General features: G+C 33.2%; 1 long non-coding RNA gene across 1 annotated transcript in view; it reads right to left on the bottom strand.

Moving 5' to 3' along the window:
- Positions 1-4608: 4608 nt before the first annotated feature.
- The window catches only part of LOC126954306 (uncharacterized), a 45075-nt gene continuing 22576 nt past the window's right edge, over positions 4609-27107 (bottom strand). The window contains exon 3 of the long non-coding RNA XR_007725578.1: positions 4609-4767. This is a non-coding gene — a long non-coding RNA (uncharacterized LOC126954306). The remainder of the gene's footprint in view (positions 4768-27107) is intronic.

The raw sequence follows: 27107 nt of genomic DNA on the forward strand, positions 1-27107 counted from the left end.
TCTATGATTCTTAGGTGAACATTTCTTTAATTACACATTCACTGAGATTCTATGACTTGTAAGATTAACATTCCATTATGCTATACATTTTGAAAAGGGGAAACAATCTAAACTAGCCATTCGCAAATGTTAGTATACAGCTAGATGCACTATGAGAAATATGAAAACACTGGTGAATTTTTCATGCAACACATTTTTCATTTATTCTGGGATTATGCTCTTTTCACTACTTGTGTTTTAATGCCTTGTTTTTTTATTAAATGATGATGATAAAAGACAGGAGATATGTTCAAATGTCATCAATGTGGAAAATCTTAATAAAGCTGATGTTCGTAGATAGAGGGCACGACTCTTCTTTTTCATTTCTGAGCATCAAACATTTTTTGCCATAGTGCTTTTTTATTTGGATTTAAAAAAATAAAATTAAATATTTAACTTCTATTGTAGAAAATAAAACATTTGGAGATAATATATAAATTAAACAGAAAATAATTACTTCATGGGAGAACAAACGAACAGTAAAAAGTTTAGTTGACTATTTTCAGTACTTCCATTATAACTCGATTGTTTAGAGATGCCATTCTAGGTTCTCATTTTTAAGCATTTAAAGCATCAGTCATTGAAGAAATAAGACAATCAGCACACTTTAGCTACTTTTCCAGCACATGAAATTTATCTTACTATCTAAAACTTATTACTTGTCAAAAATGTAATTCATCTGGGTCTCTTTAAAAATCAAGAAATGGAAACATGCTATCTTAAAAGGGAATGCTTTATTTTCCTTTTCTATGAAAAAAATGTAGAGTCAGTAAATAACCTAGAAATGATTGGTATGTGTCTATGTATATTAGAATAGAAAACTATCAACTCAGAGTGTCCTATTTATTTAAAACACCCCACTAAGGAAAACGATGTATGATTATTGATATACTTTGGATTTTTGTTCCCTCTAAATGTCATGTGGAAATGAGATCCCCAAGGTTGGAGGTAGGGCCTAATGGAAAGCGTTTAGGTCATGGGCAGATCCCTCATGAATGGTTTGGTGCCTTCCCTGTGGTATTAAGTTCCCCTTCTATTAGTTCACTTGAGAGCTGGTTGTTTAAAAGAGCACGGCACCTCCCCTCTCTCCTGCCGCCTCCTTTCTCTCCATGTGATATCTGCTTCCTTCGCATTTCACCATGACTGGAAGCTCCCTGAAATGTTCACCAAAAGCAGATGCTGATGCTGTGCTTCTTGTACAGTCTATAAGCAAACAAACTTCTTTTCTCCATAAATTACCCAGCCTCAGGTATTCCTGTACAGCAACACAAAACAGACAAAGACATTATCTTTCTACTCATTTATCTATGCAGCTGGATACCTAATATGTTCTATGTATGTATGCATGTGTAAATGTATCCTCTCTCTCTCCTTCTGTGCCCCTTATGTGTGTGCATGTTATGTGTGTGTGTGTGTATAAAATTGTAGGTACTAGGCACCATTTTAAGCACTCTCCAAATAATAATTTTCCAAATAGGTAGGTTAAAATCTTTAAGCTATAGTAACTTTATTGTAATAATTTCTGAAATTGTAATTGAGGAAATAACAATAGAAAAATGAAATGTAAAATAATTTTGATGTCATGCTGGTGCTTTCACTTATAATTTATACATCACTTTTAATGATTACTTTGAGTCCAACTTCCTTTTTGGGAAAACTAATGAGATTATGGTGTAATCTCTTTAATGGTCTCCTAAACATAAATAATATTTCTGCAATTAAATCCAAGAATGTCCAACTACTCACTTGCATCTCAAGTCCAAACAATTTATTTATATAGTGACATCTGAAATTTTATTGCTGCTTCTCTACTTTTGTGAAAAGCATTACACTGTGACCAATCAATTAGGCTCAAGATGTCAGATTTATTTTAATTAATAATGGTCAACATTTATTGGAAATCTATTATATCTCAGCCATTTTCCCCATCCATTATTTTGGTCAATCTTTACAACATCAAAGGTAATTACCATTGCTTATTTGCTTTGCTCATTCGAGAAACTAAGACTGCAGAAGTTCAGGGGCTAGTTAGAGGCACAGGGCTACCCATGATGGAGTCAGGAGTTGAACTAAGTTATTTTGGTTCCTAAGCCCCAAATCAATTTCAAAGTAATACATTGCTGTAGCTGAAGAGAAAATGGTTACTGGTATTTCAGAAAGCAAATGTTTTATGTTGTTCCCTCTTTTGGAAGTCAATAAAAACTTCTGCTAAACAGTAGTCATTGAGAACATATTATGGATAAAGATGCATGACTTCTGAGTACTATTAATATAAACATTTCCAACGAATTAACAAACATCTCTCAAAACCAACATATTTTTTCTTCATTTTTGTTACCTATCACATGTTTCTCAGGCTTCCTTGAGGTATATGCAGGAAGAGATTCATATTTTTTCTATATGACAAAATCAGTTTATTCATTTCAAAGCAGATACTGTAAAAGTTATCCCAGCCCCCGTCTCTGCTAAAAAATACAAAAAAAAACTAGCCGGGCGAGGTGGCGGGCGCCTGTAGTCCCAGCTACTCGGGAGGCTGAGGCAGGAGAATGGCGTATACCCGGGAGGCGGAGCTTGCAGTGAGCTGAGATCCGGCCACTGCACTCCAGCCTGGGCAACAGAGCGAGACTCCGCCTCAAAAAAAAAAAAAAAAAAAAAAAAAAAAAAGTTATCCCAGCCATTCATAAAAATTTTAATTTCTTTTTAATTTCTATTTTAAAATTATGACAAGTATTGCATTCCAGATTTTTATATTTTAAGTTTGATTTTCATAGATCATGAGACGATATAAAAACTAAAATAAATTATTTGTTTCTAAAAAATAAGGAAATCATTTGATCTGGCACATTTATTTTACTAGTATTTCATTATTTAATACTGACTAGATTTCCTTTTATTATTTTCCATCTTAACGGTATTTATTTCAAACTTTCTCATTTTCTGCCTTCCCTTCCCTTCCCTTCCCTCTCCTCCCCTCCCCACCCCTCCCTTCCCGTTCCTGTCCTTTTTCTTTCTTTCTTTCAACGTGAGTGCTACCATAAATATATATTTTGCTTACACATTTCACATTAAATTTCTTCACTTTTTTCAACAGAGAAGGTGGGCACATGAAAAAATAGAAAGGACACCATACTGGAAAACAAAATATCTAGGTTCTACACTTACGTTAAATAAACTGTGCAAATTAAATTATAGTATTTAATATCTTGGCCTCCATTTAGTCATTTCCTTAATGAAATAGTAATCTGACCTTATTTCTGGAATGGTAAGGATGAAATTATGTAAATAAAAGACAGAGAGGTGGAAATACTGGCATTTGTAAAATGTTGGAAGTGCATATATTTTAGAGGTATTATTAGGAAAACATTTCCTATGTCTGAAATTATTCCGTCTGCTTGAATCACTCTGTGGGAAATGGAATTATAACTACAAATAGTAAATTCCTCCTTGTCCTTGTAGTCTTTCATAGAATATACCTCTCTTCAACTAAAGGAAATTACTTAGAAACTGTATTTTTTGTCATGATTTTACTTAAAATCTCTTTTAAAAAATGTAATAGACTTAACATTTAAAATTCTTTAGAAATATACAGATTCTAGTGATTCTGGAATAAATACCATAAATTACAGTACTACTGGGATATAATTCTTCCCTTTGAACACAGATATTAATAATTCTTTTTAAAATAGTGGTTTTATTCAACAATGCAAGATTTTTTGCTTTTCAAGGAAGAAAAGTGGTAGATAAGCACAGTCTAATTTTTAAGGCATAATGATGTGGACTATTACTGCCAATTTCTGTGCTTAGATATTAGGGCTACATTGACCTAAAAAGTAAAACCACCTAATAAAAAATAAATGAATACATTTTATAGGTTTTCTTACTACTTTCATTAAGGTTTTAGTATATTCATATAAAGTATTGAATTTAAGCAGTTTGCATAAGATAGCATGATTCTTGTTTTTGTTTTGTACTTTGGTTTGGTTTGGTAAAGAAATATTTAATATTAGTAAAGTTAATAGCATCATTTTTCTTCGGAATAAGTTAGAGTCAGCCTATTTTTTATCAGTGTTATTGAGCAAGTTTTCTATACAAGGAACTGATTTAGGTGATTGAGATAAATTGGTGAACAAAACAGACAAAGATGTCTATATTTGTGGAACATACATTGGTCAGGGGAAGCAGATAAGAAAAACAAACATTAAAAATTACAAATGTTAGAACCTCGAAGGCATTGTTGATAAAAGTTGTTTAGAGCAAAATAAGGAGATCAGAGATACCTGAAAAAAGGTGGAAAGGTGAAGATTTACACTGGCCTAAATTTCCTATGCAATCTGGCTGCTGGTAAATCAATATAACCTTCATCTACAGTAGCTATGGTAACAATAGCTACTCGAACAGAAACATCTCTAATTTCAATGCCAATGTTAGCATAATTGGATTTATTTCTTACTCATGCAAACTCAAAAATATATTTCTTGGTAAATAAACGCTTCTCTTCCAAGTAGGAGTTCATTCCAAACTTCTGCCATCTTGTGCTCTGCCATCTTCAAGCCTGTGGCTTCTTAGGTCGTGATTCCTCTGCTTCAAGTCAGAAGCAACATATGAGTATTTGCGAGTGGGAGCATTGAGCGCTACCTTGGGAGTACACATATCACTACAACTGCCTTCCACTGGCTCAGACTCCCTGTAAGATGACTTCTATAGAGGCTTGAAAACTGCTCTGTATGCCTAGAAAAGAAGAGGAAAACAACTGGGTAGTCAGGTTGCCCTGTTTAAAATGATTATCACCTATCACTCCCTCTCTCTTACTTTAGCCGTACTAACTTCTTGGTTGTTTTTAGTGTACTCAGATGCATTCCTGCAAGAACTTTACATTGATAATTCTAAATGCCAGACTACTTTTCTGTAAATATATATGTACATGGCTCCCTCCCTTGCTTCATTCCTGCCATAGCTCAAGGGCTACTATACTACGGAGATCCCTCACACGTTATCATTTTACGCTCCACTCTTTCTCTTTTACTGTTTTCCAAATATGTATACACACACACACATACATATACACACATACACACACACTTATGATATATAAATTATATAATGTATATATAATATAAACATAATTAACATATAGTATTTGTTTTAAATAAATAATGTGTCTGTTTTTATTTCCATCCAGTAATTTCTGCTTTGGAAAGTTAAATATTAGATTGAGAAGTTATATTCTGCTTAATTTGCCTGAATATATGTATCTTCCTAGAATATTTATTTATTTTCTATGTGCTTAGCAAAAAGCTATATGAGTATAGATTTTTACATTATTTCATCACAGCATCCCCAGCATAAAAAAAGTCTGTACCACATCACAGGTGCTCATTAAGTATGTGTTGAATGAATGAATGTGTGAATATCTCTATAATAAAATTTATTCTATTTGTGGTTTTATATCATGAAGGCAAAAAATTTATCCCATTATTTTCTGCTGTACTTCCAGAATACAGCTGTTTTCCTAATATGTGGAAGGTGGATGATAAACATTGGATGAAGTGATGAAGAAATTAAAAAAAAAAAATCACACGAGGAAAGTGATGCCGGGAGAGTTGAATACATTTTCCGTCACAGTAATGCATAGAAACCATGTGTTTAGTCATGTTGGTCTCACTTTAAAACTCATATATTGTTTTCTCTATCAGATTGTTTCCAAGCCCTTACAAGTCTCTTATCTTCGTGTTGCTAAATGCAATAAGCCTTCACTCTTCATCAGTACAGTAATCATAATTTGACATTCTTACTTTATGTATAATACATTCAATCAAACAGTATGGTTTGAGTTATAAAATATGAGTGTGGCATATATCCTAAATGAGGATTTGAATGAAACTAGAATATCATTATCTTTGAAAAGAAAATATATTCATGTAAACCAGTAAGTCATTATTTTTAGCCAACAAGAGAAAATGTGCCCATATTTTATGATATTCAAAAATATGCTAGCATTTCTTATCCAGTCTCATTATTTCCTTTGTGATAAGGTATTCCACTTTCATTTATTTTATTAGAGTATTTTAAATTATTGCATAACATGCCTTAGCACACTTGTAATATAAATGGAATAGGTAAATTTGATTATCACTGTTTGGGATTGGATTTTCTGGAGAATTGGAAAAACATCTGTGTCTTAATTTTTATCCCTAATTTATGTCATTTTGACCTTCACTGCACTTTCACTATCATCTTATCTTTCTAAGTTACAAAATGCTGTGACCTTTTATTACAAAAGAAAAAAATAAAGTTACTTATTTGAAATGAAATAGAGAACCTCAATTTGTTAAATTCAATACCAAGAGAGCACATATGACTCATTCAGGGCATAACAACTTTAAATTGCCCAAGAACAGGAACCATAATACAATACTTAATACTAATGAGGAGAGTATGATTGTGACCGGCTTTTAGAAGTAATTCAGGATACATTTAGTGTAGGTTCTTGAAAATAATATTTATCTTTAGAAAAATTAACCCTTAAAAATCTAGTGTCTTAATTTTCTAAAATAAAAAAATTAAACACACCTAGAAATAACCAAGGCAGCAGACAGTCTCTGAAGCTTTGTGGATTTGGTGTCCTTATTTCTGTAACCTAAATTATTTTATCCAGTTTATACCATTGTTCTGAGACTAATTTAACATAGTCATGTGCTCTGACAAATTTTATGTGTCAACTTGGCTGGGCTATGGTGCCTACATATATGGTTATTCTTTATGTTTATGTGAGGGTGTTCTGGGATAATATTTACATTTAAATCAGGGGACTCTGAGTAAAGCAAATTGCCTTACATAACACGGGTAGGTATCATTTAGTCAGTTGGAGTCTGACCTACCCTGAGGGAGAGGGAATATTACTAGCAGACTACTTTTGGACTTTACCTTCAACACTGTCTTTTCCTGGTTTGCTATGGGTCTATATATGGGTCAGTAGACTTGGACTACAACTCTATCTTTATTCTCCAGCCCGCTGGTCCCCTTCTCCCATCAGTTTTTGCATTGCCAAGACTTCATGATTGTGTAACTCCATTCCTTAGAACAAATCTCTTTACATATTTATATATACCCTATTGATTCTGTTTCTCTTAAGAAATCTTACAAATATATCACATAAAGAATTAATTTTGAAATTTGTTTTTTTTTTTGTTTGTTTGTTTTTGTTTTTGTTTTTTTTTTTTTTTTTTTTTTTTTGAGACGGAGTCTTGCTCTGTAGCCCAGGCTGGAGTACAGTGGCCGGATCTCAGCTCACTGCAAGCTCCGCCTCCCGGGTTCACGCCATTCTCCTGCCTCAGCCTCCCGAGTAGCTGGGACTACAGGCGCCTGCCCCCTCGCCCGGCTAAGTTTTTGTATTTTTAGTAGAGATGGGGTTTCACCGTGTTAGCCAGGATGGTCTCGATCTCCTGACCTCGTGATCCGCCCGTCTCGGCCTCCCAAAGTGCTGGGATTACAGGCTTGAGCCACCGCGCCCGGCTAATTTTGAAATTTGTTAATTCATAATCTTTTCTCAATACTTAAATGTTTGAATAATTAAAAAAAAAAAAATCAAACTCAACTGAAGGAATCAAGCCAGGAATGGCAGCTCATGCTTATAATCCCAGTACTTTGGGAGGCTGAGGCAAGAGGATTAATTGAGGCCAGGAGTTTGCAACTGACTTGGGCAACATAGTGAGCCCTAGTCCCATTTACTATAGAAATTGCGGTGGGAGGATTGCTTGAGCCCAGAAGTTAGATGCTGTAGTTATGGTGGTGCCACTGCACTCCAGACCTGGGGACACAGTAAGACTCTGTTTCTAAATATATACATATATGGCTATAAAAATTATTCTCTATTATCCAGAAATTAAACAATTGTCAATTTTTAATTAGTTTTCATTGTTAGGAATAGAGAGGAAATACATTGTTTACTTACACTGTGCTAGGCAAAATTATAGCCACATCAATTCTCAGGGTTTTTGTTTTGTTTTGTTTTGTTTTCTTTTCTTTTCTTTTTGAGACGGAGTCTCGCTCTGTCGCTCGGGCTGGAGCGCAGTGTCGCCATCTCGGCTCACTGCAAGCTCCGCCTCCCCGGTTCATGCTCTTCTTCCACCTCAGCATCCCTAGTAGCTGGGAATACAGGCGCCCGCCACCACGCCCGGCTGATTTTTTTTGTATTTTTAGTAGAGACAGAGTTTCACTGTGTTAGCCAGGATGGTCTGGATCTCCTGACCTAACCTCGTGACCCGACCCGCCTTGGCATCCCAAAGTGCTGGGAATACAGGCCTGAGCCACCGCGCCCGGCCAGACTCTCAGTTTTATCTTACATTCTCATTTCCCATCATAGGTAACCTCTTTAAAAGACACTCGTGTTATTTAGTTGTTTCAGAACTACTGATTGCACTGCCATTAAAATAATTTTGTAAAAACACCTTACCACCTTTTTCATACTTACAAGTTGAGATTTAACATTTATATTGTATAGTCAATTAATGACAAAGGGTGTAATTTCCATTCAATTTAAAATGTTAATATTTTAAAATAAAATAATTATATTCATTGTTTAACATATTGTGTAGATGTAATTATAATTAGTGATTATAATCTTTTTGATCAATTTTTTCCATACTTGTTGACTTAGAATTTTATTCTAATGTAATAAATTGTGTGCTTCCACTTATAAATTTTCTCCAACAAATACACTTTTTCTTATTATAAACCTCTCTATGTTAAAATTTACTCTTTTTGGATTGAGTTAATATTATATTAATTATTAATACACAATAGATTATTATTATACAGCTAATAAAAATAATATGAATGTACTTTTTAATTTGGAATATATTTTTAATTTGATGGTATTTTGTCTTCAATTAGTTCATGTATCATACTAGATTATAAAGGTTTCACTGTTAATTATTTTACTTTATTTTTAAAAATTTCATACAGGTATAGCAATGTAAGTCAATTATTTTTGTCACCATCTAAGTTATATACCAAAAATAACAGTGTTCTATCATCAAAATTATTTTGTGATTTTTTTAGCTGAAAATCTGATTTTTTTCCTTCAATTTTCTTGAAAGAGTTGGAAACCTCCTGCTTTATAAAGTGATTTGTTACTCACTCACTCATTAAAGTCATTCACTTTCTCACTATCGATAACAATATTTCAAAGTGTTACATTTTTGACACTCCTGATTGTTTTGCACCCTCGGTAAGATCAAAATTAGGGAATATGTTAGAGACATATCTTCCTTTTAGAATGTGAGAGAAGGAACTTTGTGACAATCAGATGAGAAAGGACACAATCACAGATGTTTTCTTAGGAGAACTAGCTTTAGCAGAGAGAAACATTGGAAGTGGATATCTCAAAAGCAATGAACGTCTCTTGGAAAATTATTACATATACCCAGTGCAACTCTTATCCCATGTTGAAGATGGGAGCTTGTTGACTGAAGTACCCAAAGCATCTTAACACTGCTTGTCACTGTTCAAAATGAGAAAAGAATGTGTGACTAATAAATAAACAAAATACAAATGAATAAATGAACAAAAAACCTCTTTGAGATTGGTATTATGATTATCCTCAGATTTCCGCAGAAGAAAATTAAATTGAAGTTGGGAATTCATCATATTTATTACTGTAGATTGACTGCTCTAAAATGTTTTTCCATTGTTATACAAAACATACGTGACTACACATAAGTGATGGTTCCTCTGAGGCCTCATGAAAGTGACTCCTGCTCTGGAGCTATTCACATAGATTCAACTTCCAGTTGATTTGGATAACTAAGGTTACTAAAGGAAATTTCAAATTATAAAACTGTGGTTATTCCTGCATCCACCAGCACACTTGATGTGAAGCTATGATTTATACATGGTAACTATATAGACAGAAATCTGTACATTGCTTCCATATATATTTTTCAGCTACACATACACACAAATGAAAAATTTTGTTTTCTTTTCTATTAAACATCATGAATACTCATAACTCACACATATATGATTACTGATGTTTATATATCTCAAAATAACATTATATACTATGCAATCATTATATAATATATACACTAAAAAGTATTATTTGAGCCATTCTCTCTAGAATGTTGCATAGTATTACCATTTACTTTTTCTTTGAAAATAAAATTCTGGAAGCGATTATACAATCTTCTTCCCATGAGCTTCTTTACTACTGATAGTAATTATTTATGTACTTTCTTCATGTTTAATTAAAAAGTATATTGGAAGGTATATATACCAATTCATGATAAGATCGTTGGTTTCTAGTCTTTATATGGAGTGTAATTTTGGCCCACATTACATATGGAACATAAATTTGGGAAGAAATGCAAATATAGATATATATAGATATGTACTATGCAGGTAGATAGAAACACCATCATTTTGTTGTTGTTGTTTAGAGACTGGGTCTCTCTCTCTGTCATCCAGGGTGGAGTGCAGTGGTACAATCATAGCTCACTGCAGCTTCAAATTACTGGCCTCAAGGGATCCTTACACATCAGCCTCCCAAATAGCTGAAATTACAGGCGTGAACCACTGTGCCTGGCTATCATCAGATTTTTTATTTTAATGCAAGATTTTTATACTGAAAAGCAAACAGGTGATTTATGCAATATCACAGAAATTGATAAGATAGACAAAAGGCTGGGGTGGAGATGAGTGAAAAACATTCAATACTGATTTAAATTTTGGATTTCTTCACCCAATATATTCACAAACAATAATTACAGCTCTATGTGACCAAGTTTATACAGCGATTACAGGAAATATTACCACACATTTCAGAGAAGACCAAGAATAGCAAGATAACTTTCTTAATGTAGAATTAAAAAGTAAAACCAGAAATATTGTATTCTTAATCTAAACTTTAGTGTATCACTTTATTTCTTAGACTGTGAGCTTGGGATCCAAACTAATGGCTTTAAAAATTTTATTCCACACATATACTCAGTATGTAGTATATATTTGAATGAATATATACTAGATATAGTTATTGACTTATTTACACTATATGGTCTATATAGTATGATTTTATTAACTATGTATTGATTTTATTCAGTTAATTTTTATTTAGTTTTACTTGGTATTTCTCATAATGCTGCATGTTTATTCAGAAATAAAATTTGATTTAAGTATTTCATTTTTGGCTTGGTGATATCCAGTTAATTCCACATGTAAGTCATCAGACCCATTAGGTTAAATACATAATCACAGTCTATCCTGCATTATATCAATTGTTTGTTTTATAGTTATATATTTTTCTCTTGATCACTACTTCAACTATACCTTCATTTCTCCTAAAAAGACAAGTTTGTTATTTTTTTTCTGGTACTGACGGATGTGCTTTAGGGAGATATTAAGATTGAGTTTGTGAATTTTAGTAATGAGTTTGTGGTAATGCAGTTTAAAGGCTCACCTATTCTATATGTGTGTGTGCATGTGATTATACACACAAAAATACATAAACATAAAATATAAAAATGTACATTATATGTATAACTATTGACTTTATATAAATATATGATATATGTACATATAAATATAAAAAGTATGTAACTATCTGGTAAATGCCTTCCTAACAAATATTTACTACCTGTACTCATGTTCTTCTCTTTGTAACTATGATCCTAAAATAATAGAAGTTTATTTCTCTCTGTGTTAACATAGTCTAAAACTCAGCTGTCAAAGGTCAAATACTTATATGGTAGCTCTATGATCACAGGATTCAAGCATCTTTCTGTTACTGCTTCAGTATTTGACATGTGAGAATTGTGCCTCATGTCTTCAGATGCCTTTCTAAGTTCCAAACATAATGTTCACATTCCATTATTAGAAAGAGAAATATTAAATAAGTATGTAACTTCTCCATCTAAGAATACATGTGCATAACATTTTTACTCCACTCAGAAGATGGTTCTGCTTGGCCACAGTGAAGGTTTGGATATGAGGTCTTTATTCCATATATCTCTGTGCCAACCTAAAATGTGAAGATTTTATTAGAGGAGTTTACATATTGGTAAAAATGATCAATTTATGATACTGATTTATAAAAACCAAGTGATCAAATAGTTAAAAAGGAAAATATTTGATATGGATTATAATAGTAATTTACCATATCTGTAATATATACATATCTATAAATCTACTGGTGTCAAATTGATGTTGAGTAAGAAACTGTATTTTTATCTTTATTTTTCTAATTTTTTTATTTTCAATTTTTGGGCACATAGCAGGTGTATATATTTTTGAGGTATGTGACATATTTTGATACAGGCATTAAATGCATAATAATCACATCGTGGAATATTAGGTATCCATCCCTAAAAGAATGTCTCATTTGTGTTAGAAATAATACAATTATATTATTTTAGTTATTTTAAAAGTACAACTAAATTATCATTGACTATAATCCCCCCGTGGTGCTATTAAATATTATTTCCTATTTATTCTTTCTAAGACTTTATTTTGTACCCATTAACCACCCCACCTCTTCCACACCCTACCTCTGCACTTTCCAGATTTTTTTGGTAACCATTCTTCTACTCTCTATCTTCAATTGTTTTGATTCTTAGATCTCACAAATAATGAGAAGATGTGATGATTGTCTTTCTGTGCCTGGCTTATTTTACTTAACATCATGACCCCCAGTTCCATGCATGTTGTTGCAAATGACAGAATCTCATTCTTTCTTAGGGCTGAATAGTACTTCGTTGTGTATAAATCCCATATTTTCTTTATCCGTTCATCTGTTGATGGACACTTAGGTTGTTTCCAAATCTTGTCTATTGTGTACAATGCTGCAACAAACATAAGAGTGCAGATATCGCTTTGATTTTTCACTTCCTTTCTTTTTGGTATATGCCCGGCAGTGGGATTGCTGGATAGTATAGTAGCTCTATTTTTAATTTTTGAGGAGCCTCCAAATTATTTTTCGTAGTGGTTGCACTAATTCACTTTCTCACCAACAGTGTATTAGAATTATTTTCTCCATATTCTCACCAGTATTTGTTATTGCTTGACTTTTGGATAAAAGCCAGTTTAACTGGGGTGAGGTAATATCTCATTTCAGTTTTGATTTACATTTCTCTGATGATGTATTATGTTGAGGACTTTTTCATATGCCTGTTTTCCATTTGTATATCTTCTTTTGAGAAATATTTATTCAAATATTTTGCCTATTTTTAATTTGATATTTTTCAATAGAGTCGTTTGAGACAGTTATATGTTCTTGTTATGAATCCCTTGTCAGAAGGGTAGTTTGCAAATATTTTCTCCATTCTGTGAGTTGTCTCTTCACTTTGTTAATTGTTTCCTTTGCTGTGCAGAAGCTTTTTAACTTCATGTGATACCATTTGTCCATTTTAGTATTGCTAAATAAATTTTTGCCCAGACCAATGTCTTAGAGATTTTCCCCCATAATTCTTGTAGTAGCTCATAGCTTGAGGTCTTAGATTTAAGTCTTTAATTGATTGTGGTTTATTTTTTGTATATGGAAAGATATAGAAGTCTAGTTTCATTCTTTTGCATATGAATATCCAGTTTCCCAGCACCATTTATTGAAGAAACTATCTTTTCCCCAATGTTATGTCCTTGTCAGAAATGAGTTCACTGTAGGTGTGTAAATATGTTTCTGGGTTCTCTATCCTGTTCCGTTCATCTATGTGTTTGTTTTTATGCCAATATCATACTGTTTTGGTTTCTATAGCCCTGTAGTAAACTTTGAAGTCAGGTAATGTGATTCCTCCAGTGTTGTTCTTTTTGCTTAGTATAGCTTTGGCTATCCTGGTTCTTTTATGGTTCCATATAAATTTTAGGATTTTTTTTTCTATTTCTGTGAAGAACATCATTGGTATTTTGATAGCAATTATATTGAATCTGTAGAATCTGTAGACTATTTTGGATAGTATGAACTTTTTTTTGTTTGTTTGTTTTGTTTTGTTTTTTTTTTTTTGAGACAGAGTCTCGCTCTGTCATCCAGGATGGAGTGCAATGGCATGATTGTGCCTCAATGCAACCTCTGCCTCCCGGATTCAATTCTCCCACCTCAGTCTCCTGAGTAACTGGGATTACAGGCACCCATCATTATACCTGGCTAATTTTTGTATTTTTGTAGAAATGGGGTTTCACCATGTTAGCCAGGCTGGTCTTGAACTCCTGACCTCAGGTGATCCACTCACCTCGGCTTCCCAAAGTGCTGGGATTATAGGAGTGAGCCACCGTGCCTGGCCAGTATGGACATTTTAACAGTATTGAAACTTCAAATCCATAAACATGGAATATCTTTCATTTTTCTGTGTCCTCTTCAATTCCTTTCATCAGTGTTTTATAATTTTCATTGTAGAAATTTCACTTCTGGCTGGGTGCAGTGGCTCAAACCTGTAATCCCAGCACTTTTGGAGGCCAAGGTGGGCAGATCATGACATCAGGAGTTCGAGACCAGTCTGCCAACATGGTGAAACCCCATCTCTACTAAAAATACAAAAATTAGCCAGGTGTGGTAGTGTGCACTTGTAATCCCAGCTACTCAGGAGACTGAGGTAGGAGAATTGCTTGAACCCAGGAGACAGAGGTTGCAGTGAGTCAAGATCTTACCATTGCACTCCAGCCTAAGAAATCGCACTTCTTTGGTTAAGTTATTTCCTAGGTGTTTATTTAATTTTTGGCTAATGTAAATGTGATTACTTTTTAAATTTATTTTTTACATTGTTCACTGTTGACATATGGAAATGCTACCAATTTTTGTATGCTAATTCTGTAACCTGCAACTTTGCTAAATTTATTTATCAGTTTGAATAGTTTTTTGGAGAAATACTTAGGTTTTTCCAAATATAAGTTCCTATCCTCTGCAAAGAAGAATAATTCTTCTTCCTTTCCAATTTTGATGTTCTTTATTTATTTCTCTTGCCTGGCTGCTCTAGCAAGGACTTCTAGTACTATGTTGAATGACAGAAGTGACAGTGAGCATCCTGTCATATTCCAGATCTTAGAGGAAAGACTTTCAGTTTTCCCCCCATTCAGTAGGATACTAGCTGTATGCTTGTCATATATGACTTTTATTATGTTGAGGTATGTTCCTTCTATCCACAGTTTTTGGAGGATTTTTATCATGAAGATGTTGACTTTTATCAAATGCTTTTCCAACATCAATTGAAATGATCATACTGTTTTTGTTCTTCATTCTGTTGATATGTAACATTGATTGATTTTCATATGTTGAACTATCCTTGAATTCCTGGGATAAATGTCAGTTGGTCATGATGAATAATCTTTTTAATGTATTGTTGAATTTGATTTGCTAATATTTTGCTGATAATTTTCACATTAAAATTCATCAGAGATATTAGCATGTGATATTGTTTTGTATCTTTTTGTGGTTTTGATATCAGGGTAATACTGGCCTCATGCTTCTGGAAGTATTTCCTCCTCTTATTATTTTTTAACAGTTTGAGTAAGATTGGTATTAGTTCTTTGTCAAATAGTTGGTAGAATTCAGCAGTGAAGCCATCAGGTCCCAGGCTTTTCTTTACTGGGAGACTTTCTATTACACCTTTGACCTGGTTACCTGTTACTGATCTCTCTTCAGGTTTTGTTTTTCTTCATGGTTCACTTTTGATTGGTTTTGTGTTTCTAGGAATTTATCCACTTATTCTAGATTTTCAATCTATTGGCACATAGTTGCTCATAGTAGACACTAATGATCCTTTGAATTTCTGTGGTATCAGTTGTAATGTCACCTTTAACTCTCTAATTTTGCAGATTCCCTTTTGGGTATGTCTAGAAATGTCATCTGGGAGGTAGGGCCTGCAATGGGGGCCTAATGATTCTGCCCAGTGCTCTATCCTACTTTGGCTGAACTGGTATCCAAGACATAAGACAAAGTCCTCTTTATTCTTCACTGTCATCTCCTTAAGCAGAAAAAAGGAGTCACTTTTGTTGCTGCAAGTTGCATTGCCTAGGGGAATGTATGGCTAACACACTGCCTTAGTCACCTCAGCTAATATTTCCCTAGGTCATGTTCCACCCTAGTTTACTGGCTGTAAGCATAGCCTAGCACTATGAGTGGCCCAAGAATTACAGTCCTTGTGTCCTAGACTGCCTTTAAAATTTACCTAGGACCCCACAGCACTTTAGCCCATAGTGGTGTGGCTTGCTGTGAAACTCAAGTTCTGACTACTGGAAAGGGCCATACCCCTCTGGTAAGGGCTGTTCCAAATGCTCTCTTTATGTATGGATGCTGGCTGATCCTGGCAGAGCTTTTTTCTTTACTGTGACATGGCAGCATAGAGTTTAATGTAAATGTCCTCAGTTTCTGTACTGTCCCTTCCAAGAGTGCACAGATTATCTCTCGGCATCACTCTGCTGCTGCCATGGGGATTGGGAAGGGGTGGCACCAGTGATTCAAGACTTTCTCTTCTGCCTTCCTCAATACCTCTTTCAGTGATATAAAGTTAAAACCTGGTACTGTGATAGCTCACCTGATTTTTGGTTCCTGTGACAGTGCTTTTCTGTGTGCAGACAGTTGTTAAAATTTGATGTTCCAGCAGGGGAGATGAAAAGTGTAGGCTTCTATTTCACCATCTTGCTCTGCCCCCAAAAACATATTTTTAAAAGAGTAAATACATATCTCTAACTTACAGGGCTTCCTGTCTTATTTCCATTGAAATGAAAAGTTCAAAAGCAGTTTTTACAAATTTTGGAGAGCAGGCAAATATGGCTTAATAGCTCTTGACAAGAAGGGTTTCTTTTAAGACATAAAGTTTAGATAAATGTTGCAAAATGTAAGATAATATATCCCATTAATAACACAGAAAGAATAAAAGTATCTGGCTGTGTACCTAACTGCCTGTACTAGTACATATGTATACTTGTATTTATACCTATATCCATGCTTCATGTGAAAATAAGCTAAGAAGCTGATCTGAGTGACCTTTTAATGATAGAAGTGGACTGCTGTAGCCTATACGATGTTCTATGAATACCCATCAGGTCAAATTGATTGATAGTGTTGTTCAGGTAATCTATATATCTCTAATAATATTCTCCCTGCTTGATCTACTGATTACTGAGAGACGGGTGTTAAAATGTCCATCTATAATTGTTAATTTGCCTATTTTTTAAATTCTATTAGTTTTTGCCTCAAATATTTTGATGCTCTGTTTTTAGTTGTATACATGTTTAGGGTTACTATATCTTCTTAGAGAAGAATTGACCTACTTATCAATTTATCCACTTTATCTCTATCTTCCTTGTTTTGAAATCTACTTTGTTCAAAATTAATACAGTTACTCTAACTTTTTAAATTAGTATTTACATCGCTTATCATCCTTTATTCCTTTTCTTTGAACTCACCTAAGTCTTTGTACTTAAAGTCAATTTACTTTTTTGACAGCATATATTTGGGCTTGCTTTTTGTATGAAATCTGATGGTATTTTTTAACTGCTCTGTTTAGAGCAATCCCATTTAAAGTGATTATTAATATTGTTGAATTAAAATCAACATCTTGCTCTTACATTTGCTCTATTTTCTTCTCTTTTTCTGCCTTCCCTTTTTTATCATTTATAAGTTATAATTTTTTAAAAGTTTTTGTTTTTATATTTTTTTCTATGACTACCATAACCAATCACCACAGACTACATGGCTTATAACAACAAAAATTTATTCCCTCACACTTCTGGAGGCTAGAAGTCAAGGCGTTGGCAAGGTCACTCTTAGAGCTATCTAGACAAGGACACTTCCCTTTGTCTTTTAGCTTGTGGTGGTTGCTGGCAATTCTTGATGTTCCTTGACTTGTATCTGCATAACTATAATCTCTAACTTAAACTTTACATGGTTTCCTGCCCTGTACATCTGTATCTTAATTTTCCTTTTCTTAAAAGGTCACCAGCAATATTGAATTTTGGACTCATCATAATCAAGCATGACCTAATCTTAACTTGATTGCATCTGCAGAGATCTTATTTTAGATAAAGTCACATTCATAGTTAATGAAATGGGTGAACATGAATTTTAGGGCAGGCACTATTCAACACAGTAAATTGTTCAAGAATTTACAATATACATTTTGTAATAATATAGGATCATATACAAATAATACACTACTGCTCCATCCATGTGTACTGAAGTTACATTATAGCATAATTTTTTTCTCCCTCCTGTCTATTTGATTTGTTTTCACTTATTACACTTTTACATTTTCTTCAAACATTCAATACAACATTGCAATTATTTCTTTAAACAATCAGTCATTTGTTAGAGCCATTAAAAATAAGGAAAAGAAGCTTTTAGGCTTTTCTTTTATTCATTCCTTTCTGAAACATTTTCTTCAATATGTAGGTTCAGCTTTCTAAACTATAGTATTTTTCTTCTGGCTGAAGAATATGTCTTAATATTTATTGTAGGGTAGATCCGCTGACAATGAAATAAATAATTTTTTCAAGTTTTGTTTGTATGTTTATTTCTTCTTTACTTCTGAAGGATATTTGTTGAGTATAGAATTCTGACTTGGCAAATTTCTTTTATTCATTTCAGTACAGTAAAGATCTTACTCTATTGTCTTTCTGCTTGCATAGCTTCTGTATTAGGGTTCTCTAGAGAGACAGGACTAACGGATAAATGTACATATGTAAAGGAGTTTATTCAGGAATATTGACTCACAGGACCACAAGGTGAAGTTCCAAAATAGGCAATCTGCAATCTGAGGAGGAGCAAGGAAGCCAGTCCAAGTTCCAAAACCTCAAAAGTAGGAAAGCCAACAGTGCAGCCTTCAGTCTGTGGCTGAAGGCCTGAGAGCCCCTGGCAAACCACTGGTGTAGGTCTATGAGTCCAAAAGCTGAAGAACCTGGAGTCAGATGTTTGAGAACTGTAAGCAGCCAGCATGGAAGAAAGATGGAGGACAGAAGACTCAGCCAGCCTAGTCCTTCCACATTCCTCTGCCTCTTTTATTCTAGCCATTCTGGCAGCTGCTTAGAGGGTGCCCACCCAGATTGAGGGTATGTCTGCCTCTCCCAGTCCACCGACTCAAATGTTAATCTCCTTTGACAACACCCTCAAGGACACACCCAAGAACAATACTTTGCATCCTTCAATCCAATCAAATTGACACTCAGTATTAACTATCGAATCTTCTGATAAGAAAACTACATTTATCATCTTTCTTACTCCCTAGGAAAAGTCCCCCCATTCCCTATTTTTGGTGCCTGCAAGATGCTCTCTTTGTTCTTTATTTTATTTAGTTTGACTATAATATGATAAGTTGCAGCTTTTTTTGTTTGCTTTTTTTGCTTTGTTTTGTTTTAATATTTATCCCACTTGGTGTTCTGAACTTTTTGCATCTATGTTTTGATATTTGTTAGTATTTTTGGAAAAAAATAGAGGCCATTATTTCTTTAAATATTATGTTTTCCTTGTTGATTTATTTATTCTCCTTTTGATATTGTAATTAGGTGTATGTTATACATTTGGTATTATTGCATAGTTCTTGAATGTTCTGTTCTGTTCTTTTATTTTTTTGGTCTGTATTTTAGTTTGAATAATTTCCATTTATTTATATTCAAGTTAAATTAATTCTTTCTTATCCATGCTGAGTTTACTGATGAACCCACAAAAGGCTTTCTTCATTTCTCTGCTTTTTATTTCTAGCATTTTCTTTGGATTTCGATATTATCTATCTGGTTTTGTTATTATACTTTCTGTCATTTCAACTAAAGGCTTAACATATTAATGGTATTTATTTTTGTCGACCTAAAGGAAGAGGGTGAGGCACAAAATATAATTTTAAAGAATTTACTTGAACCAAAGTGAAGACGACTACCCAGGACACACTTCCAGGTTGCTTTGGGGAGTGCTCTCTTCAGCCTTTGCTGCAAACAAATTTTTAAAAGCAGAAGGAAACCAGGTGTGGGCTGATACAAAGTTGTTTGACAGGGATTTTCATTGTTGTACAGAGGTAATATTGATTAGTGATTGGCTACACCTTGCTTTGCTATAGGGTATGAGTTATGGTGTCTAGCACATGGTATTTTATGACTGCTTGGTATCAGTGTAGAGCCAACATAGTAAGTGGTTTCAAGAGGTAATTACTTAGTTCAAGGTCGTTGTAGGACATGACTGCTGTCACATTTCAATGCTCCTCTGGGCTGGATAATTTAAATGGGCTTGCATTCTCCAGATAAAAAGATAAAAAGTTTCCTTACTTTCTCATTCTAAACTCCCTGGTAATTCCAATGTATGTGTCATATTTGTTCTGGTTTATTGCTTTGTGTCTTCAGACTGGTTTTTACTTTTTGGTATGTTTTGTGTGCTTCTTTCATTGGAAGTCAGTTTTGTTGTAGATAATTAAATTAATAGGACTTTAGTATGAGGAAATATGCTCATCTGGCTGAGAGCTGTGTTGTGTTTGATCTTGTAACAATGAGAACAAGTGGCTTCAAACTCCCCTTGTTACTTTGTTTTCCTTTGTACTATTTTCTTTGGGGCTTCCCTATGAGCTGTACTTCAGGAGAAGTCTCTTACAACTTTCTTTTCACTATAATTCACTGTCACTATTACTAGAGTTTTATTAATATGGTGGTATGGTGTGAGGGAGAGTTGTTCTCTAGTCTTTGAATTGTAGGGCAATCCTTAATGCACAATGTGCCCACATGTTGAGAGTATGGCCTTTTCAAGTGTTCTGGCCCTCCTTCAAGGTTGAGCTTTATTTCACTGCTCCTTGGTCTCTTCCCATATGGCAGTGGGTATGCTCCAGCATCCCTAGCCTGTGTTAGTAAAGCCCTGTCTCTTGCATATTAATATTTTCCCCTCTAGATGAGATAATGTTGGAAGTGGGAAGAGCAGAGTTGTTTTCCTACAGTTGAGATAAGTTTCTACTACTGTTCTCTGGTGATGTCTGAACCCTACAGATTTAGTCTTCTGTTACATAACAGAGAAAATATTCTGAGTTTTCTCAATGGCTACACTTTCCTTCCTCTTGCCAGGACCATGATGGGAGGGAGGACAGGCTTTCTCCATATTCTTCCGTATTATCCCTGAGAGAACCTGGTAGAATGCCTATTTACAAAAAAAAAAAAAAAAAAAAAAACCAGCAAACTGTGCCCCTTGCCCCACTGCCCTTTGACTGTAGTACCCAGAGACTTTTACTGTCACTCTAGCCCACACTTGTCCTCCAGCAATTAGTTAAAATATGTAGTTTAGTGTTTCTACTGGCTTATATGACTTCTGGCTGCCTCTGTCAATGTAAGGAATGACCCAGGTCTTGGGTTTCCTGGAGATATTTGCCTCGTGAGATGTCAGGATGATGGTTTTTTTCTGTGACTTCACTTCTCTAAAGAAAAGTTTTTGCTTTTCAGTGTGCCTATCTTCTTCTTCTTGTGAGAACAGGAATGACGACGCCCAAGTTCTTTCCTCTCTACACTGAAACCAGAGCCTCTGCATGATATTTAAATTAAACATCACCAACAAATGGATAATGATGAACTGTTTGGGCTTTATCATCAAAAAAGGTGTAATTCTATCATATATTTTAACAGCTTTTCACTTTAATTAATGGAACAAGAAGTGGTATTATTTTCTTCTTTCTACTTTTCTATTCTTAATTTCCCAAGATAAACAGGTAATTTGTAATTAATTTCATACAGAACAGTTGAAAGCATAAGTATGTTTAACTAAATTTCAAAACTTTGTTAAAAATACACTGTAAAAACAATATAGATATTTAGATGACCCAAAAATGGAGAAATGAAGAAAACCACATAAGCATTCAAAGTATAATTGTCAGTTTAATTAATGAGACTGAAGTTCGCCTTTGTCTCTAAACTTCCAGAAGGCAAGAAAATAGCAAGTGAGGTAAACATGATCAATTATCTAGTGTTCTTCAGAAAGTCTTCAGAGAAATAAAAACTTTTCAGTACTAAATTGCACAAGTTTCTCAGCTGCAAATATTTATAAGAAAGATGATAAAATAAATAATGTCCTCAACAATGTGACAAATTGTACAGTTCTATTAATTCTTAAAACCTTAGAGAAATGTCAAAAACCAAATATAAGTGATATTCACAGTCATAGATAACAATGAAGATAGCTCCAAGTAAACTAATATGGGCCAAGTATGTAGAATTATCATTATTCATTTTGGTGGTAGAATAGAATTGATAAAATCCACAGAAGGAGGTGTTGCATATTGAATATTGTAGTAGCCTAATTCCAAGATAACTCCCAAAGGTTCCCTGCTTTTGGTACGCACAACATTGTGTAGTCCTCTTTCACATTGTATTAGATTTGATCTGTATGATCAATAGAATGTGGCAGAAGTGTTGGTATGTGGCTTCTGAGACCCGAATATAAAGACCTTGTGACTTTCTCTATGTTCCCTTTCCTTTGGATGATTTGCTCTGAGGAAAAGCAGCTGTCACATCATAGGGCACTCAAGCATTCCTATGTAGAGAGCCACATGGCAAGGAACTGGGGACTTCTGGCAACAACCCATCTTGGAAGAGACTCTTTTATCCACAAGTGAGTGTTCAGATGACTTTATTAGCAGCCACATCTTGACAACAACCTCATTAGAGTATCTGAGACAGAACTACCCAACTAAGCTACTGCCAAATTCCAGACCCTCAACACAGCGTTGTTTTCAGCTAAGTTTTGGAGTAATCGGGTATACAGTGATAGATAACTAACTCATCTTCCTTTAGCAAGTCTTTCCTAAATTTTCACTTGTCTCATCTAGATTTGGAACAGGAATTGAAGAACAGCATATGGTTGGTCTTCTGAAAAACTGCTTTTTGGCATTGTTTTATTCTAAAATGTTGGTTAAATGCAGTATATTTTGCTTTCAAAACCGAGTCTTATAACAGTTTAAAAACTTCGCTAACTCTTATTGAAAGATGCTCCAAACAACCACACAAAGGTGAATTATATTCATTAATTTAATATATATTTATCTATAGCCTGCTCTTTCCAAGGTGTTGTGTAGGTCATATGGGCCTACACAACCTTCCTCTTGTGTGGAATAGATTTGTGCCTGTTGTACCTCACATATACGTTCTTAGTTGAATAATTTGAGGCATTACTCCCAAAATACGGACAATCAAATATTGGGCTTAGAAATTTTTAGTTGCTTTTTCAACACTGGAAAAACAAAATCAATACACCTCTCATGGATTATCTGATTTTAAACAAGTTGGTTTCTTAGTGCTCCTGCCGGGATTCATTATGAACAAACTATTCCTCTTTATACCTGAATTAATTGACTTCTTATGAAGTAATTTGTTATAAACCTGCTGATCTTAAAGAACTACCTATCAACACCAATAATGTTTATTTAAGAATAAAAATTCATTGATTAAGTCCCTATTGTTGCACATGAAATTAATATAAAAATTTCAATTAAAAAAATGAGGAAGAGAAAACAATTTGTTTGGAGACTTTTTAATGGACAAAAGATAACTATGTTCTGATTCCCAGAAATAATTTATAAAACGAAAATGTGCAGTGATAGTTTCTGATAGTCTCTATTATTCTTCAGGTAGAAGATATTACCTAATGGATACAAATAAGTCACTATTTGTTTTGAAAATCCATGTCAATATAGTCAAATACGCAAACTCACACATTTTCAAAATTAAACACTGAAATTTCTGATGCAATCATCATTCTCCCAGTGTGCCCATGTGATTATATCCACACACTCCTCTGCCCCCGTACCATCTCTAATGTCTGAAGCTGACTGAAAATTATTCATAATTACTGTGTCAAATCTGCCATACTTTACCCAGATAGATGTTAGCTACTTAAAAGGAACAGCATCAATGCAGAGAAAACTCAAAAGCACTTCCATAATTTGCCATTACTAGGGTATATGACGTTTCAGGTAAGCAAAATTTTTCTGATTATGGAAAATTGGTTTGTTTATCACTGAAAGGGCTACTACTACTTTTTTTTTCCTTGGAGGAGAACAGGAAAAAAGCAAAAATAGATGCTCCCAAGCAATTAAATAAAATACATTCTATTATTTGCCCTGAGAGTCAACTCAATAATTATAATTTGAAAAAAATATATAATTCATGATTTTCTATCATTGAAAGTTGACAAAATAACAAAGATTGAAGGTTATCATTGCACATGTCTTGAGGGTTCTATTAATAGTTCAGTAATGTTTGGATCAATACTAAAGATACATATGTAAGGAAATATTCTATATTTATCTTATACAATGCACTTTACTTGGTTTCAGTTTATCAAAATTGCTAATAATGTTTTTATATTCATTGTTTAGTCTTGAAGCTTTTTATTAATTTTAATTTTTACAAATTTTGCTTTGTTGAGGCAATAGCAATCAGAATTATTTTTAAAATTTCTAAAGCATTCCTAAATTCATGGAAGTAAAGCATGAACTTTATAATCAATATTAACATATTACAATGTAGTTGAATAAATCACATTTTTTAAAAAATCAGACAATAATGCTGTGAACATCTCAAAAAACTATCATAAAAGTTGACTTAATAGGCAAAGCAGATTATTAAAGTAATTAAATAAAGGAGAATATCCTTGAATGAATCTTCACGTGTCTCAAAAAGAGTTTAAAAAATACATATTTATACTTATGTCCATATATAAATACATATTTTATCAATACATATTTATGTATTTTATGTAATACATATTTATATGTGATTATATAAAGAAATACATATCTATATATGCACATATGTAGATATATATATAGAAAGAGAGAAAATGAAAGAGAGACAGAGAGAGAGAGAGAGAGAATTTAGGACTGAACTCAATAGTGTAGAGAAAGTCAGTCAGGAAACTGATCAGGAATTAGGCTGCTTTGTGACATGATAATTTCGTATTTGTGGACATTGCAATGTCATTAGAGTAAACTGTCTATCTCAAAAATAGTTTGAACAGCAAAATTGTGTACTAATTTACAGTTTTATCCTGTGAAAGAACACATTAGAATAAATAATTACATTGTGTTGCCATAGATGGTTGTTGGTATCATTACAAAATGTTTAAATGTAATTATATAAGTGACTATCACATAGATCATAAATTTTATCTTCTAATAAAAAATATATATATATATAGGTTCTTCAGTTATACTCTTAACATTTTTATTGCCAAGTTTTTACAGCGAAAACTAATTCTAGAATAAAACTATTGTAGAGTAATTTTGTGAATATTTTTACATGAATCTTCCTCTTCATAGTCATGCAGATTTTTTTATTTAATTTTTTTAGTGTTCTTGTAAATTATCACTTTTGTTGCATATATGTTATGCTCAGAGATTTTTTAATTAGGTAAATAGTCTTTAAATGTTTAAAATTATGTTTCAATCATTTAAAGTTAAATAATAACATAATGGCTCACAAATTTTCTAATAAATACTGTGAGTAAAAAATAAGTACTGATACCAAACAACTACAACAGAGAAAATGTTAAATTAATTTCATGTTTTGGCGAAATAATACAATTAGGATTAGCTCTTTGAGGATTTTCTGTGGGATCTGAATGAGATCCTCCCTCTCTACTTGTCTCGTACATCTTATATCTAGTCTAAATGAAGCCTAATTGCTTTAATAGAATTTAGTTAGAACTACCATAATGTTTCTAAGAGTGATTATTATGTCAGATTCAATGCGCGTTTTTCAAGTTGTCTCACTTTTAAATACAGAGAGGCAAGTTGAAATTAAAATTTTCATTCTCTAAAGAGTAAAGAATTTTATTATTAAGTATAGATGAAGAACAAAAAAGTACTCTAGATTTTTTAGCAAATTTTGATACTTATTGTTTTATTTTGTGTTGTTTCTGTTTTTCCTAGAATAACCACAGTGGCAATACTTTTATAAGCTTACCCTCAAAAAACTTTTGTATTAATTTCAAAAAATAAGCATTCTTGTTTCAGTTCTTCACTCGAGTCAAAACTTATACATTTTAAAACCTTATTTTCATATTTTCTTTTAATAGTTCACCAATGTACAAAATAAATATTTGTTGTTCAATAGGATTTTTATCCTGATATCGTCTAATTAACGTGAATAATATTGCATTTAAATTCTTATGTTTCACTTTTATCTTAGTATATGTACTGACAAATTAATATCATTTTGACTTCAGCCTAGAAAGTGATTGTATTATAATTTTCATATTTATTCCATGCGTTCATTTATCCTAGTATCAATTTAAAAATCATTTTAAGTAAAGCCAATTTTTCTATTGTTTATGTATATGTATATTGCTTCCAGTAACATCAAAATATAAATATAAAAGAAAGCATATTTTAAAATAAAATTACAATTATAATTTATACAAGTATCACCCTGTCTTTGATAGATTCTGTTAATGGTTTGGAATTTACAATCGCATTTTTTCAAACCTAAAATTTCATGACTGCTGATTTGTATAAAAGTAACATCTCATAATCAACAATTAAATCTTTTATAATCTGTAGTTACAGAAATTACATCTAATGGTTTAAGTTGTCAATTTGATGAGAATGATTTTCTTGCTAATTTTCTTTGTTTTGATCCATAATTAAATATTTGTTAAATCAAGGATTTGTAATATCTTGATTGCAAATTTTATTTGAGTGATGTGGGGAGAGAAATCTGCTCACTTTCATTGTCTCCAGGTTTTAAAATGTAAGCATATACAGAGAAGCAAATGCTGAGAGATTTTGTCACCACCAGGCCTGCCCTACAAGAGCTCCTGAAGGAAGCACTAAATGTGGAAAGGAACAACTGGTACCAGCCACTGCAAAAACATGCCAAAATGTAAAGACCACTGATGCTAGGAAGAAACTGTATCAACTAACAAGCAAAATAACCAGCTAACATCATAATGACAGGATAAAGTTCACATGTAACAATATTAGCCTTAAATGTAAATGGGCTAAATGCTCTAATTAAAAGACACAGACTGGCAGATTGGATGAAGTGTCAAGACCCATCCATTTGCTGTATTCAGGAGACCCATCTCATGTGCAGAGACACAGATAGGCTCAAAATAAAAGGATGGAGGAAGA

The sequence above is a fragment of the Macaca thibetana genome, chromosome 5, assembly GCF_024542745.1.
Source record: "Macaca thibetana thibetana isolate TM-01 chromosome 5, ASM2454274v1, whole genome shotgun sequence".
Lineage (NCBI taxonomy): Eukaryota > Metazoa > Chordata > Mammalia > Primates > Cercopithecidae > Macaca > Macaca thibetana.